Source organism: Phyllobates terribilis, unplaced genomic scaffold, assembly GCF_046119375.1.
Source record: "Phyllobates terribilis strain yellow unplaced genomic scaffold, ASM4611937v1 Scaffold_4__5_contigs__length_816908805, whole genome shotgun sequence".
NCBI classification, from domain to species: Eukaryota; Metazoa; Chordata; class Amphibia; order Anura; family Dendrobatidae; genus Phyllobates; species Phyllobates terribilis.
In genome coordinates, this window is record NW_027362764.1 from 55868532 (window position 1) to 55884213 (window position 15682).

The 15682-nt window shown below is 46.7% G+C and overlaps 1 pseudogene; it reads left to right on the forward strand.

Annotated features, from left to right (window-relative positions):
* Positions 1–7838: 7838 nt before the first annotated feature.
* Positions 7839–15682, forward strand: part of LOC141264613 (uncharacterized) — a 31944-nt pseudogene continuing 24100 nt past the window's right edge.

The window sequence follows — 15682 nt, forward strand, 5'->3', positions numbered from 1 at the left end:
AAGCCTTGTATATTTTCCGTGTGCACATAGCCTTACAGTTAATTGGGGAGAGTCACAGAGACTGAATAATTTATATTATTGGGCGGCAGAGATTATAGTTAATGGGAGGTACAGTGCTGCTGATCACTTTGTATTTTGATTACTAAGTGACTAATAGTATATTAATGGTGGGGTACATATCTATTCAGGGGCGCAGAGTGGGGGAGACGCAAGTATATATACAATATATGTGACCTTGTTATTTTTAGGGCTGTACTGATCGTGACAAGACGAGTCGTGGCTGGGAGATGTCGACATGAAGGTCTGACCAGATGGAGAAGAAGCAGCAGAAACTGACTCTGATCAGATGAGACGTCAGCGGTAAGTTCCTGGATGTAAATATTATTCTGTATCTGCAATGTGTGACTTGGAGTGATAATGTTATCTGTACAATCCCTTAGGATTAGTGATGAGCGAGTATGTTCGGTTAACCCTTTCGCTGAGTATAGAATGCTCGGGCTTTAAATTTTCATCACTCCGTGAATATGATTTTTATTATTATTATAGCGCCATTTATTCCATGGCGCTTTACATGTGATAGGGATATACATAGCAAAAACAATTACATAATCTTAACAAAACGAGTCAGCGACTGGTACAGGAGGAGCGAGGACCCTGCCCGCGAGGGCTCACAGTCTACAAGGGATGGGTGTGGATACAGTAGGTGGGGGTAGAGGAGGTCATGCAGTAATGTGGTGGAACGGTGGTTACTGCAGGTTGTAGGCTTGTCGGAAGAGGTAGGTCTTCAGGTTTCTTTTGAAGGCTTCCATGGTAGGCGAGAGTCTGATGTGTTGGGGTAGAGAGTTCCAGAGTAGGGGGGATGCACGGGAGAAATCTTGTATGCGATTGTGGGAAGAGGAGATAAGAGGGGAGTAGAGAAGGAGATCTTGTGAGGATCGGAGGTTGCATGCAGGTAAGTACCGGGAGACTAGGTCACAGATGTATGGGGGAGACAGGTTGAGGATGGCTTTGTATGCCGTGGTTAGGGTTTTGAACTGGAGTCTCTGGGCAATGGGGAGCCAGTGAAGGGATTGACAGAGGGGAGAGGCCGGGGAATAGCGGGGGGACAGGTGGATTAGTCGAGCAGCAGAGTTTAGGATAGATTGGAGGGGTGCAAGAGTGTTGGAAGGGAGGCCACAGAGCAGGAGGTTGCAGTAGGCAAGGCGGGAGATGATGACGGCTTGCACTAGTGTTTTTGCAGAGTCTTTGCTGAGGAATGCACGGATCCGGGAGATATTTTTGAGTTGGAGTCGGCAGGAAGTGGAAATGGCTTGGATATGTGGTTTAAAGGAGAGATCAGAGTCCAGGGTTACCCCAAGGCAGCGAGCTTATGGGACTGGGGAGAGTGAACAGCCACTGACGTTGATGGATAGGTCAGATGGGGGGGATGAATGAGAGGGTGGAAAGATGATGAACTTTGTTTTATCCATGTTGAGTTTTAGAAATCTGGCAGAGAAGAAGGATGAGAATGCGGGCAGACATTGTAGGATTTTGGTTAGTAGGGAGGAGATATCGGATCCAGACAGGTAGATCTGTGTGTCATCAGCATAGAGGTGATACTGAAAGCCGTGAGACTCTATGAGCTGTCCCAGGCCAAAGGTGTAGATGGAGAAGAGCAGAGGTCCTAGAACTGAACCTTGGGGGACACCAACAGATAGGGGGCGAGATGAGGAGGTGGTGCGTGAGTGGGAGACGCTGAATGTCCTGTCTGTTAAGTATGAGGAGATCCAAGATAGGGCCAAGTCCGTGATGCCAAGAGATGAGAGAATCTGTAGTAAGAGGGAATGGTTGAGTGTGTCGAAGGCAGATGACAGGTCCAGGAGGAGGAGGATGGAGTAGTGTCGCTTGGATTTGGCGGTTAGTAGGTCGTTGGTGACTTTGGTCAGGGCAGTTTCAGTCGAGTGATGCAGTCGGAAGCCAGATTGTAGGCGGTCGAAGAGGGAACAGGAGGAGAGGTGGGAGGACAGTTCAAGGTGGACATGTTGTTCAAGTAGTTTTGAGGCAAAGGGGAGAAGTGATATGGGGCGGTAGCTAGTCAGAGAGGATGGGTCAAGGGAGTGCTTTTTGAGGATGGGTGTGATTGCGGCATGTTTGAAACATGAGGAGAAGACACCGGTTGTTAGTGACAGGTTGAAGAGGTGGGTTAGGGTTGGGATGAAGACTGTGGTAAGTTTAGGGATGAGGTGGGATGGGATTCGGTCAAGTTCGCAGGTGGTGAGGTGTGATTTGGAGAGTAAAGAGGAGACTTGACCTTCTTTAATGGTGGAAAAGTGGGGTTTGGAGAAGGAAGATTGAGTAGATATGAGGGGCTGTGCGGACTTTAGGCAAAAGCTTTGTCTGATGGTGTCAATCTTCTGCTTGAAGAATGAGGCAAAGTCTTCGGCTGAGATGAGAGAAGAGGGATGAGGTGCTGGGGGACGAAGGAGAGAATTGAAAGTGTTAAATAGCTGTTTAGGGTTGTGAGACAGGGAGGATATAAGAGATGAGAAGTAGGTTTGTTATGCTGTAGTGAGTGCGGACTTGAAAATAGTGAGGGATTGTTTGAATGCGATGAAGTGCTCGTTTGAGTGAGACCTTTTCCATCTCCGCTCCGCAACCCTGGAGGCCCGTCGCAATTCTTTAGTAAGTTTGGTGTGCCAGGGTTGCCTGTTGATTGTGCGAGATTTGGTATGTGTGAGAGGGGCGATCGAGTTGAGAGCTGCAGCTATTGTGGTGTTATATGAAGCGGCAGCAACATCTGCATTGTGTAAGGAATTTATGTCTGTAAGAGGGAGGAGGGATTCAGAGAGTGAGTGTAGGTAAAGGTGTTTGAGGTTTCTGCAAGCATGTGTAAGTTTGTGGAGTGGGGATTGGGCACCTGGAGAGGAGAGGGTAGAGAATGTGAGGAGGTTATGGTCAGAGAGACGGAGAGGTGAGTTAGAGAGGTTAGATAGGGAACAGAGGCGGGTGAAGATGAGGTCCAGTGTGTGGCCATCTTTATGAGTAGCTGCAGAAGACCATTGAGCAAGGCTGAAGGAGGAAGTGAGGGATAGGAACTTAGAGACAGACGAGAGGGAAGTGTCAATGGGGATGTTGAAGTTGTCCATTATGATAGTGGGGATGTCAGCGGAAAGGAAGTGAAGCAGCCAGGTGGAGAAGTGGTCTAAGAAAGTGGTGGCTAGCCCTGGGGGTCGGTAAATGACGGCCAGTTGGAGGTCAGAGGGGGAATAGATGCGCACACAGTGCACCTCAAAAGAGGGGAGTGTAACGGAGGGTGGCAGTGATATTTGGGTGAAAGCGCAGGTATCTGACAGGAGAAAACCTATGCCTCCGCCATGTTTGCCATTGGGGCGGGGTGTGTGGGAAAGGTGGAATCCGCCATATGAAAGTGCAGCTGGGGAGGCTGTGTCAGAGGGGGTGAGCCAGGTTTCGGTGATGGCGAGGAAGGAAAGTTTGTTAGTAATTAAAAGGTTGTGGATGTAGGAAAGTTTGTTGCAGACGGAGCGAGCGTTCCATAGAGCTCCTGTTAGTGCAACTAAGGAAGTGGGGATTAATTGGATGGGTATGAGGTTAGAAGGGTTGCGACAGTTTGTGGAAGGTCGTGGATAGGAGGTAGAAGTAACTGTGGGAATATGGCGAGGAGGACCAGGATTTGGAGAGATATCTCCAGCAGTGAGGAGGAGCAGAGAAAGTGTTAGCAGGTGGAAGCAAGAGAGAGCATGAGGTGGCTGTCTGTGTTTGGAGATCCAGGATTGAATGTTGAGGAATAATTCTGAGGAGGAGGTGAGATGAATGGGGAGGATGGAGGGAGAGATGAAGAGTTTGCAACTGTTTGACAGATTTAATACATGTGAGGAATGCTGGAAAAACAGGCATTCCTCACATGTATTAAATCTGTCAAACAGTCGCAAATCATGTTCACGGAGCGACGAAAACTTAAAGCCCGAGCATTCTATAAATACTCGGTGCTCGGCCAAGTACACTCGGCGAAAGGGTTAACCGAACATACTCGCTCATCACTACTTAGGATGCATTCTCACATTTGTGTGAAATGTCCGTGTGCTGCCAGAATTTTTTATCACATGGTCCACGGACTCGTAGAGTTTTATAGATACATAACACATCCATGAAAATCACGGATCTGAGAATGAGATCTGTGAGGGTCAGAGACTGTCCTGTTCTGATCCGATTTTGAGGATCAGAATAGGACATGCTCAATGCGTCTGTAAAAATGGGCAGCACACCGACACTGCACACAGATGCAGGAATGTAGCCGTATTATGTATAGCATACTCAGTATATAGTGTACTCACTTATTATGTATAGTGCCGCCCTTAGTTATATAGTTTCACCTTTTTTTTATGTATAACACCCTCCCTTATTACGTATCATCCTCTCTAGCTCTAAGGGGTCACAGTTGGGGGATCATACTGTGTTGGGGTCACCATACTTTGCCCTGGGAGTTGAGGTAGGGTACAGTAGGGACATTATACTGCGCATGTGGAGGAATTCACCATGGGGGTATCATACTGTGTTTGGGGGACACTTTTGTTGGCATGACACTTTATGGGGCAATGAAAGAGGGATCTAGGACTACAGCAGGGGGAAAATTACTATGTAACGGATGGAAAGTTGTGAGATCTGTTCTTCTGTGACCACGACAATTATTTACTTTTTTTTTTGGGGGGGGGGGGCCCAGTTAGAACTTCAGCTATGGGGCCCCATGATTCCTATGTACACCCCTGTATGAGGGTGAAGGCTATATATGGGGGTGCAGGCTATATGTGAGTGTACATATAACATTGTGTAGGCAGGGACGCTGTTCCCCTCACCTCTCCGCTCCGTGCCCGGCGTCCTCCTCCCGCTCTGCTGGCAGAGCGCGCTGCTTCCCGGCCACTGTGGTTAGGGCGCGCGCGCTCCCCCTCTCTTAAAGGGGCCGCGCGCGCCGTCCTAAGGAGTCCCCGGCCAATGGCCGGAGGACCTCACCATATATAAGGCACCTACTCCAAAATGGAGGTGCCCGAGCAATGTTGTTGCAAAGCCTTCACTCTGCTTCAGCCCTCAGGTCCCGTTATCAGTTACCTGCCAGTCACCTGCCAGATTCCTGCTTGTTACCTGGCAGTCACCTGCCAGATTCCTGCCTGTTACCTGCCAGTCACCTGCCAGATTCCTGCTGGATACCTGCCTGATATCCGCTTACCTGCTTGCAAGCCTGCGGTCCGACGGTCTGCCTTCCGACACCTGTCAGTCTGTCTATGGACCAGCCTGCCCGCTCACCTGGGAGCGCTCACCTGCTACCTGCCTGCTAGCCTACCTGGAGGCTCTGCCATCACTTGCCGTGACCACCTGCCTGTCCAGAGACTCTTGCCCGCTCACCTGCTACCTGCCTGCTAGCCTACCTGGAGGCTCTGCCGTCACTTGCCGTGACCACCTGCCTGTCCAGAGACTCTTGCCCACTCACCTGGGAGCGCCCACCTGCTACCTGCCTGCTAGCCTACCTGGAGGCTCTGCCGTCACTTGCCGTGACCACCTGCCCGTCCAGAGACTCTTGCCCGCTCACCTGGGAGCGTCCACCTGCTACCTGTCTGCTAGTCTACCCAGAGACTGTCCCTGTCACTTGCCGTGACTACCTGCCCTTCTACCCAGAGACTGTCCCTGTCACTTGCCGTGACTACCTGCCCGTCTTCCCTGGGAGCCACCCGCTTCCTTACAAGGACTGCCCCCTTGTATAGTTGCTCAGAGGTTCCGCCTCCCAGACCCGTTACACATTGCATGTACAGGCAATAAAGACATAATAGAGTGACACATAATTCAACACAAACCAAGAGGCATGAGGTCCCTGCTGCTCGCAAGATTACAGTTTATGAAGAAATAGGGGAGACACAAAAGGTAAAAAAGTCCTTGTATTGTACTGTCCAGCCACTAATATAACAAATATGGTATTCACATAACGCTGCATGAACCAGTCATCAGCCAGTGTGTGTATAAGTATTGAAATACAGTGCTACTGAGTGCATGGAGCGTGTGAGAACAGATAATACAAGGGACCAGATTTTGGGGAAAGTTTAGGAAGGGAGAACAGGAATAGTTGCATTAGTGAGGTGAGAAGATAGGGCAGTCTAAAGAGATGTGTTTTTAGGACTCGCTTAAAACTGTGTATATTGGGAATTAATTGTCCTGGGTAGTGCATTCCAGAAAACTGGTGCAGCACAACAGGAGTCCAGGAGATAGAAGTAAGAGGTTCGGATTATTGAGGATTTTAGTCTTAGGTCATTAGTGGAAAGGAGAGAACGGGTAGGGTGATAGACAAAGATGAGGGAGGCGGTGTAAAGTGGAGCAGAACTGTGGAGCGTTTGTGGGTGAGAAGGATACGTTTATATTGAACTCTGTAGCGGATGGGTAACCAGAGCAATGACTGGCACAGGGTGGAGTCATCGGTGAAGCAGCTGGATAAAAATGTGATGCGGGCTGCTGCATTCAGGACGAATTGGAGAGGGGAGAGTTTAGAAAGTGGGAAACCGATTAGTAGAGAGTTACAATAGACCAGATGAGAATGAATCAGAGCTACAGTAAGAGTTTTTGCAGAGTCAAAAGATGAGAAAAGGTCGAATTCTGGAGATGTTTTTGAAGTGTAGCTGACATGAGCGAGAGAGTGATTTGATGTGAGGAGTGAAGGAAAGAACTGAGACAAGTATGACCCCAAGACATCGGGCTTATTGCTGGGGAGTAATGGTGGAGCCACACACGGAAATGGCAATATCGGGCACAGGTAGGTTAGTGGAGGGAGGAAAGACGAGGAGTTCAGTTTATGACAGGTTCAGTTTCAGATGCAGGGAGGACATAGTGTTAGAGACAGCGGAAAGACAATCACTGGTGTTTTGTAGTAATGCAGGGGTGATGTCCGGAGCAGAGGTGTATAACTGGGTGTCATCAGCATAGAAATGGTGCTGAAAACCGAATCTACTGATGGTTTGTCCAATAGGGAAGTGTAAAGGGGATAGAGGAGGACTGAACCCTGAGGAACCCCGACAGTAAGGGCAAGAGGAGAGGAAGAAGAGCCAGTAAAAGGCACAGCGAATTAGCGGTCAGAGAGGTAGGAGGAGAATGTGCCCACAAGAAATATTGCTCCTAGTGAAGCCTATTAGTGTTTCCCCTATCATTGCCCCGCAATTCCCACTGCACACAGCATAATGCCCCAATAGTACATTCTCACACCCAGAGTTTGATGTCCCCTCAGCTGCCTCCAGGTATAATGCTCCCAATAAAAATAGTTTTGTTTAGTTTGCTTTTTTTTACAAAATTCTGAATTTCCCCATTGAAATAAAAAAAAAAACTATACAAGTTGCCTAGGTTACCGGCCACCTCTGCTCCAGGTGCTCTGCCTACCTCTTCTCCTTAGATCCTCTATTCCAGATCCCTATCCGCCACACTAAAGAGTGCCACGTGCTACACCCCGTCATGTTGGGGGCTACCTTTTTGGTCCTGCCAGTAGCATATGCTTCATCCACGCACGTGCGAGTACAGACGGACGGTGCAGAGAAAACCAGATTCTACGGCTGTGGAGAATATACCATTGGTATTACTTATTTCATCACTTCTATATTTTAATTATTCACCTTTTTAAAAAAAATCTGGTTCGAGGTCATTTTATTTCGAGGAATTCTCTCGATTTTATAATTAAAATATAAGGAAATGATAAATAAAATAATAATTTACCTTTTACTGAGAGATTCTTACTTGAACTTTCATAAATCCTCCACTAGGGGCCACTCTCCAGGCACCAGCCTCCCTCCACTGCAGAGCGACTGATCACATGATCGTCACGTCACCTCTGCTGCTGTGGGTTTCCTGTCCCTCTGCTCATGTGATTGGTTACGTGCTCATATTGTCACCACAGGTCCTTGAGCCCACGGTGGTCCTTCAGCATTTACCCACTGCTGTATGGACCCAGCGACATGAGAGAAGGTGACGTCGCCCGTGTTACATCGTGACGGTATCTGTACCATTGCTTTAACCCCTTAATAACCATGACTCTCCGACTTTTAGCAGCCAGAAGGTTTTTTTTTATTATTATTTTATTTTTTTTTCAGCACTTTTTGGGGGAATTCAAATATATATATAAAATTGTGATGCAAATAAAGAAGTTAGCGATTTATGAGACTAGTCATTTTTGTTATATAACACAATTAACCCTTTCCTGGCAATTTTTTTTTTTCCCATTTTTGCGCTTTTATTTATTTTTTCTCCCCTTATTCCAATACCTCCTTTTATTTTTTCATCCACATCGGCGTTCGAGGGCTTTTGTGTTTTACAGGATGAGTTGTAGTTTTGAATAAGATCATTCATTTTATCATATAATGAACTTAATTATTTTTTTTTAAATATTCCAAGCGTTGTGAAATATTGAAAAAAAACATCAATTCCGCCATTGTTTTTTTTTTTTTTAAATATTCATTATGCGGCTAAAATGACCCGGGGACATGATTATTCAGTTCATTACCATTATAGCACTATCATACTTATATAGTTGTTTTTTTTTATATTTTTTTGTCTCCATTTTTTTAGGAAATTTTTGAATATTTTTATTAATTGAGCGAGGGCTTGTTTTTTGCATGCTGAGCTAACATTTGCTTGATACCACTTTGGGCATTTTAATAATTTTTTTTATTGTATTTTTGGGGAAAACTATGGTGATTGAAAAATTGCAAACCTTGTGTGTGTGTGTGTGTGTGTGTGTGTGTGTGTGTGTGTGTGTGTGTGTGTGTGTGTGTGTGTGTGTGTGTGTGTGTATATATATATATATATATATATATATATATATATATATATATATATATATATATATATATATATACACATACACACACCAGTACTAAGAGGGCGGTGACTGGGGCATTCAGCCATGTTAATCAATAGGTGCCTCATGATTGCATCTCAGGGGCCAATGGATGCTGGCGATCACACTATTTAATTGCTGCCATCAGTGATTGGCAGTAGTGATGAGCGAGCTTGTATTGTTAACCCTTTTGGCGAGCACGCTCTGGTGATCGCCGAGTATTTGCAGCGTGCTCGGCATTGATGTTAGTGTCGCCGCAGCTGCATGTGTCATGGCTGTTAGACAGCTGTGACACATGCAGGGATTTCCTGTTTGTTAGGAGAATATCTATGTCAACAAAGCAGTATTTAGGAAAGCCTCAAAATAAAAAAAATAAAAACCTTATAAAATATTTAAGCTTCCCCCATCCCCTGGAAAAAAAGGATGCTGCCTTATACGTAACGATTGAGAGAATATGCTGCATGGTGTCACTGCATAAAAAAAATCCCAAATCCCTCTCTTATAAAGAGAAATAATCCATATAAAATAAGAAAAAATGTTAAAATTTGAATTAGTTAATATATTCTATGTAACCCAAAACGATACTAAAAGTAAAAATACGACCACCTACAAATAAGTCCTCATATGGACTAATATGCTATATGTACTGCACAGTAAACAGCATAAAACAATGGCAGAATTACTTTTTACATTTTTCCTTCCTCTTCTCACGCCCCCACAAAAAAAAAAATCCAAAAAGTACATATGTACCCACAATTAATATAGAGTAAAAAAAAATAAACAAAAAAGGAAACTTGCTGGTTTAGCACTGAAAAAATAAAAATATAGATGAAAAAAAAAATTGCTCAGTTGGTTCAGATTCAGGAATAATGTCGCGCATGCACATCCACAACACTCAATTTCCTGTTAGTGGCCCTGGCGTGAATGAGGCAGCCCACTCACACAACTACCGCCGGGGACCAGCTTACAATAACATCTATGCCATTACACAAATTAATATATCCGTTTATCAGATTTACAGTATTAAGTAATTGCAAGAACACTTGTACTTCTTGGAACTGTGTAATAGTAATTGCTGCAAGCTTCACCCACAACTAGCACACCCCCGCAGAAACCCTGCACATCTAGATACTCACACACTCTCTGACACTGTTCTACCACTGACATCCATATCCTCACTCCATGACACAGACAGCGCCACTGCTTTCTACAATGCCACTTTCGCATCAGCTATTGACTCGGTCGCCCCTCTTGTGGATGGCAGAGTACGACTAGTCAATAGGCAACCCTGGCACAACAACCTCACTAAACCGCTTCGGCAAGCATCCAGGGTTGCGGAGCGACTTTGGAAGAAAACACATTTGCAAGATGACTCAACTGCATTCAAACAAACAACACTCGCATTCAAATCAGCTCTCACCTCTGTTGAACAGGCCTACTTCACAACCCTCATATCTTCCTTATCCTACAAACCCAAACAGTTATTCAACACTTTTAACTCTCTCCTCCGTCCTCCACTGCCCCCTCTGACCTCTGTCATCTCTGCTGAGGAGTTTGCCACACACTTCAAAAACAAGATTGACCAAACACGGCACTTTACTGTCCGACCACTACAACCCCTTTGTTTCCCAGACCATTGTCCTTCCCCCCATAACCTTACTCGTCTTCTCTCCAAATCACACCTCACCACTAGTGTACTCGACCCCATCCCACCTCCTCCTCAACCTCACACCCACACTCATCACATCTCTTCACTCTCACTAAATTCTGGTACCTTCCCTGCTGCATTCAAACATGCCACAATCACGCCCATCCTCAAAAAAACATCCCTCGACCCAACCGCCTTGTCTAGCTACTGCCCCATATCGCTGCTTCCATTTGCCTCCAAACTCCTTGAGTTCACGCTGAACTTTTCTCTCACTTGTCATCTAACTCTCTCTTCGACAACCGACAATCTGGCTTCCGCCCCCACCATTCCACCGAAACTGCCCTTACCAAAATTACTAATGACTTACTGTCACGCAGGGTGTGGGAAAGACTTAGTGCAACACAGAGGGAAGAGGGAAAGGGAGCCCAGACACTAGGGAAAGGGGGGAGTGGAGACCTCCTAGTCTGGTCTAGTGTCACTCTGTTTCAACTACCATCCCTATATTGGCTCTTCACCAATCGCTGCACGCGTGCCTCGCCCTGAGTTTCCCTGGCGTATAGCTAAGGCTAGGGATGGGAGGAGATGAGCACTAGTCAATCTCCACTAAATTCTATAGACAACAAGGGCAGACAAACGGGGTTGCTTAGCTTTAGACAACTCCAGACAAATGCGCACATGGCCTCAAGCTCCAGAGAGGACGAAGTACTGCTCTTGCTAAAGCCTCACAAGTAGTGAGGCACCTCCCTCTCAGACACACCAGGTATTTATACACCAAGGCCAGGGAGCTAATTAGCCAGAGGGAGGTAGCTGCTGGGTCCTAGAGACAGCCAGCCTCTAAGAAGATGTCTGTAATGCCAAACGTAGAGATCTCCTGCAACCAACTGTAGGGCAACTGTCTGTCACCTCTGATACACCCGTGACACTTACTGACAGCCAGGGCCGGCGTCAGCACCCGGTGCACCCGGGCAAGTGCCGGGACCCTGAGCAGGCGGAGGGGCCCACTCACGGTCGGGCACCTCGCCGGGCTATGGGTGGAGAAAAGCGGTGCCAGCGCCCGCCCTTCTCCCCCGCTTGCTCAGGGCCCTGGCAGCCGGATACTTACTTCTCCCCATGCCTCCGCAGATCCGCTGTCTTCCTGCTGTGCGTTCCCTGTGACGTCTCAGGCCAGAGGGTGCGGTGATGTCTTTCCACCGCAACCTCCCCTAAGCAGTCACAGGCAGCGCAGAGCAGGACGACGCCGGCGACGCTGGAGTCCGGACCTGAGCAGCGGCAGCAGGTGAGGAGGAGTGAGGTGAGTGTTTGATTTTTTTTTTTTTTTTTTTTTATGTATGGAGGCATGGGGCATTATAAGGGGGGTGACATCCTGCATGGGGCATTATATGGGGGGGGGGGAAGTGACATCCTGCATGGGGCATTATATGGGGGTAACATCCTGCATGGGGCATTATATGGGGGGTGACATCCTGCATGGGGCATTATATGGGGGGGCAGAAGTGACATCCTGCATGGGGCATTATATGGGGGGCAGAAGTGACATCCTGCATGGGGCATTATATGGGGGGCAGAAGTGATATCCTGCATGGGGCATTATATGGGGGGAAAGGGACATCCTGCATAGGGCATTATATGGGGGGGAGAATTGACATCCTGCATGGGGCGTTATATGGGGGGGGGAGAAGTGACATCCTGCATGGGGCATTATATGGGGGTAACATCCTGCATGGGGCATTATATGGGGGGTGACATCCTGCATGGGGCATTATATGGGGGGGGCAGAAGTGACATCCTGCATGGGGCATTATATGGGGGGCAGAAGTGATATCCTGCATGGGGCATTATATGGGGGGCAGAAGTGATATCCTGCATGGGGCATTATATGGGGGGAAAGGGACATCCTGCATAGGGCATTATATGGGGGGGAGAATTGACATCCTGCATGGGGCGTTATATGGGGGGGGGGGGAAGGGACATCCTGCATGGGGCATTATATGGGGGGGGGGGAGGGACATCCAGCATGGGGCATTATATGAGGGGTGACATCCTGCATGGGGCATTATATTGGGGGGGGAAGGGACATCCTGCATGGGGCATTATATGGGGGGGGAAGGGACATCCTGCATAGCGCATTATATGAGGGGGAGAAGTGATATCCTTCATGGGGCATTATATGGGGGGGGGGGAGTGACATCCTGAATAGGGCATTATATGGGGGGTGACATCCTGCATGGGGCATTATAAGGGGGGGAACAGCCTGCATGGGGCATTATAAGGGGGGAACAGCCTGCATGGAGCATTATAAGGTTACCAGTATCCTGTACGGAGCATTATATGGGGGCCAGTATTCTGTATGGAGCGTTATATGGGGGCCAGTATTCTGTATGGAACAGTTTATGGGGGCCAGTTTACTGTGTGGAGCGATTCACCGGTTTCTGAGCTATTGTGGAATTTACAATAGATATCGGTCATGTAATGTAAGAAGTGAAATCTTTGCATTGTACTATACCTATATTTCTCTGCGGTATCTGTGCATCATGAATCGTGGTATGTGTCAAAGGGGCCCACTGAGACTCTTTCGCCCGGGGCCCAGAAAAACCTGGAGCCGGCCCTGCTTACAGCCAAAGCTAACAGACAATTCTTTGTACTGCTTCTTCTAGACCTGTCCTCTGCCTTCGACACAGTTGACCACTGCCTCCTACTACGAATCCTCTCTTCCTTTGGCATCAAAGACCTTGCCCTATCTTGGATCTCCTCATACCTTTCTAACCGCACATTTAGAGTCTCCCACTCCCACACTACCTCCTCTTCCCGCCCTCTCTCTTTTGGAGTCCCTCAAGGCTCTGTTGTATGACCCCTACTCTTCTCAATCTACGCCCTTGGCCTGGGACAGCTCATAAAATCCAATGGCTTCCAGTACCATCTGTAAACTGATGACACCCAGATCTACATCTCTGGACCAGATGTCACCTCTCTGCTGTCCAGAATCCCAGCATGTCTATCAGCCATATCTTCCTTCTTCTCCTCTCGCTTCCTCAAGCTCAATGTGGACAAAACTGAACTCCTCATCTGTCCCCTATCTCGCATATCTTCCCCACCTGACCTTTCTATCACAATAAATTACATCACACTTCCCCCTGTACCGGCAATCCGCTGCCTCGGAGTAACCCTTGACTCTGCTCTGTCCTTCAAATCCCACATCCAAGCTCTCGCCACCTCCTGTTGCCTCCAGGTCAAAAATATTTCCAGAATGCATCCTTTCCTCAACCCTCAATCTACTAAACTGCTTGTGCATGCCCTCATCATCTCCCGCCTCGACTACTGCAACATCTTCCTCTGCGGCCTACCTGCTAACACTCTCACACCCCTCCAGTCCGTCTTCAACTCTGCTGCACGACTCGTTCATCTCTCTCCTCGCTACTCCTCTGCTACCCCCCTTTGCATATCCCTTCACTGGCTCCCAATTGCCCAGCGTATCCAGTTCAAACTACTAACACTGACCTACAAAGCCATCCATCACCTTTCTCCTCCGTACATCTCGGAACTAATCTCCCAATATATTCCCTTACATAATCTCTGATCCTCCCAAGACCTCCTTCTCTCCTCCACACTTATTTGTTCCTCACCCAATCGTCTCCAAGATTTCTCCCGAATATCCCCCATCCTCTGGAATTCTGTGCATCAACACGTCCGATTATCCACCACATCCGGATCCTTCAGACGGAACCTGAAAACCCATCTCTTCAAACAAGCTTACAGCCTGCCATGACCTTGCTTGCTGCCACCTCAACACCGGAGCTGCTGCAACCCCCAACCTACTGTCTCCTTCCCCACTCCTGTAGAATGTAAGCCCACAAGGGCAGGGTCCTCTTCCCTCTGTACCAGTCTATCATTGTTAGTTTGTTTACTGTAAGTGATATCTGTATTTTGTATGTAACCCCTTCTCATGTACAGGACCATGGAATCAATGGCGCTATATAAATAAATAATAATAATAATAATAATAAAGTTTACAGTGAGGGGAGGTAGCTTCTCTTGTAGAGCCTTTTCCAAGGTGGACTACCCCGTTAAAGGGATAACGTTATCATCACATTACAACAAAGAAACAATTTTTATTCACAAACTTTATCTTCACGAACATAGAGTCCCAGCATTCAGGATGAACGATGACAGTGGTCACCTGTCTCAGGAGATCCTAAAACTAACCCTGGAGATCATCTACCTGTTGACTGGAGAGGTGAGGGATTCGGAGAATGTGACAATGAAGCCACTACTGTCTCCTACATCAGTATTTTATAACTTGTATATTTTTTAATACTTGATATACAGGACTGTATCGTAGTAAAGAAAACACCAGAAGAACCCATCACGACTCCTCAGCCGGCCTCCGTGATACAAAGGGAAAATTACGATAAAAAGATTCTACAAGTCACCAACCGGATCAGTCAGCTCATTTCTGGAGAGGTATAAAAAGAAAAACTTTTCTAAAGTCAAGAATAATTTTTTCTATCGAATTTCCGAGACTTGACCACCTTGGAAATAATATTGTGTCAAAAATAAACTAAGGGCCCAAATAATTATTTTCTCTTTTTTATTTAGTTTTTTTTGCTGTTTTTCACCTTTTTTTCATTTTCTCCTTATTCTTCTTTTTCTATTTTATAAGTTCGTTAGGGGTTTTTTTTTGGTCGTCATTGGGATTTCCAGATGTTTTCGTCCAATTCATCAATTGCGACTTTTTCCCCCTCCCACACCTTCCTGGAGCGATATTACATACATTTGAAATTTTTGCTGTAAGTTGTGCAACATTTTAGAAGAACGTGTAACTTTTTGCACTAAAGAGTGGCAAAAAAAACAACGGAAGACAGAAATAAGGAGCATTTTTATTTTGCGCAATATTCACGAACTGCGTGCGTCATTTTGAAGGATTTGCCGCAAAAAAAGGCAATGAATACCACAAGACAAAAATAGAAAAGTAACTTAAAATACCTAAGTGATTTCCACATATCCTTTACGTCCCTGATTTAATATTTTAGCGTTCTGTTTTTGCAGGTTCCTCTACGATGTGACGATATAACAGTTTATTTCTCCATGGAGGAGTGGGACTATGTAGAAGGACACAAGAATCTGTACAAGGACATAGTGATGGACAATGACCAACTCTCCACTTTGGGTAATGTTGTGTGCCA